Source organism: Notolepis coatsorum (genome assembly GCF_963971535.1).
Source record: "Notolepis coatsorum genome assembly, chromosome: 6".
In the NCBI taxonomy this organism is placed as follows: Eukaryota; Metazoa; Chordata; class Actinopteri; order Aulopiformes; family Paralepididae; genus Notolepis; species Notolepis coatsorum.
The window spans coordinates 173,533,074-173,535,573 of record NC_140170.1 but is presented as its reverse complement, the minus strand read 5'-3'; positions in this window follow the sequence as shown (position 1 = coordinate 173,535,573).

Here is a 2,500-nt window from a genome sequence, read left to right as displayed (position 1 = left end):
TCAACGACTACCGCCCTGTAGCTCTCACCTCCATAGCCATGAAGTGTTTTGAGAAGCTAGTAAAGGGCTACATCTGCTCCTCCCTCCCCATCAACATGGACCCCCTGCAATTTGCATACCGCCCCAACAGGTCCACGGAGGACGCCATAGCCCATGTGCTGCACACAGCAGCATCACACCTGGACAAGAGGCAGGGGAACTATGTGAGAATGCTATTCATCGACTACAGCTCGGCATTCAATACCATAGTCCCCTCCATACTCATAGCCAAGCTCAGGGACCTGGGCTTGAACTATGACCTCTGCCAGTGGGTCTTGGACTTCCTGACTGGCAGACCCCAGGTGGTGAGAGCAGGCAACTGCACCTCCTCATCCATCACCCTCAACATAGGGGCCCCCCAGGGCTGTGTTCTGAGTCCCCTCCTCTACTCCCTGTACACACACGACTGTGTGGCTCAGCGGAGTAGCAATACAATCATCAAATTTGCTGACGACACAGTGGTGGTGGGCCTGATCTCTGCCAACGACGAGAGGGCCTACCTGGATGAGGTCAAGGTCCTGGCGGGATGGTGCCAGGAAAACAGCCTCTCCCTGAACGTCAGCAAAACAAAGGAGATGATTGTGGACTTCAGGAGGTCGGGGGTCAAGGACTACAGCCCCCTCAGCATCGACGGGGCACCGGTTGAGAGAGTCAACAGCTTTAAGTACCTCGGAGCCTACATATCCGAGGACTTGACATGGACCACACACATTGACAGTGTTGTGAAGAAGGCACGACAACGCCTCTACTTCCTCAGGCGCCTAAGGAAGTTCCAAGTCAGTCAGAAGATCCTTAAGAACTTCTACTCATGTACAATAGAGAGCATCTTGACCAGCAACATCACCTCCTGGTTTGGGAATAGCACTGCACAAGACCGAAGCAGACTACAAAGAGTGACACGTTCAGCCGAACGCACAATTGGAGGGGGGCTTCCCACCCTCCAGAACATTTACAACAAGCGTTGCAAGGGCAAGGCTAAGAGAATCATTAAAGACTCCAGTCACCCGAACAACTGCCTCTTTGAACTGCTGCGGTCAGGCAAGCGATACCGGAGTCTCAAGGCGAGCACAGAAAGACTCAGAAGAAGCTTCTATCCCCAGGCCATCAGGCTGCTAAACGAACAATGAACACTACACAACAACAACCACCAAACGCACATAGCACACACATCCACACGCACACACTCACTTTAAACAAACACACTGTAGCACCCACTCCACACACTTTATAGCACACACCCACTTTAAACAACCACACTGTAGCACCCACTCCCCACACTTTATATTTATTGATGAAGGATTGCACTACAACTCATACACCTTACTGTAAATTGTACCTAAATTGTACCTCATCCCATTTCTGCTTTGCACTATATAGTACTGTACATTAGTACACTGCATAGTATTGTATATTATATGGTAACTCAGAACATTGTACATATGTCTATACCGAACACTGTGACCTCATTTTCTTCTTCTAAATTACATGCTATACTATGTTATTTGATACTATCTTGTCTAGCACAGTCTCTGGAGCGTAACAGTAAGAAGCATTTTGTATGAAAGTATTCTGTACTTCTGTATGACAACTATTAAAGAAACTTGAAACTTGAAACTTGAACATACATGTAACATAAAGATCATCATTTATTTACCAGTATTGTAGTACATACATGTAACATAATGAAATGAATAAAGACTAGAATTTGTTGATCAGTGTGACAGTACACGTAACAGTGAAATGACTACAGATCATGATTTATTGACCAGTATTACAGTACAGTACATATAGGTAACATAATGAAATGACAACAGATCGTGATTTATTGACCAGTATTGCAGTACATATAGGTAACATAATGAAATGACTGATATATTATTCACTCATTCACACACAAAAAAAACATTATCAGTACCTTTACTTGCCTTTTGTTCTATTCTTGAAATGATGAAATGACACAGTCCGCTAATGTCCCCCATTCACGTCACAATGCCGTCCTTTTAAGTCAGTTTTAAGGTCATAAATATTACTCAGGATGTGCCCTGATTTCTTAACCTGACCCGCCAGAAGCTCTGTGACGCAGGAACCATCTGGGAAGTCGTCCGTTGAAGCTGTTTGCAGCAGGACAGCACTACTCGGCAGATGATTGGATCTAAACCACGGTCCGTAGCCGCTGGTAGTAGTTCCTCAAAGGACGCCGATTGGTCAGAGCCGCTGTAGTTCGGACACAAGCGCATCATTTGAAGCTTGACAAGATGGATTCTCATGTGATCACGCTTACCGATTTCCGATGTGTGTGTGTGTATATATAGATATATATACTGTATATATATGGTTCAAGAACTAAAACACTTATTTGGAAATGGGAAAAAAAAACACAAGTCAAGCTGTTTTTCAGTACAATCATTTTAAAGCATTTGAAATGCCATTATGTCATAACAAGGCTACTTGCTGAATGTTT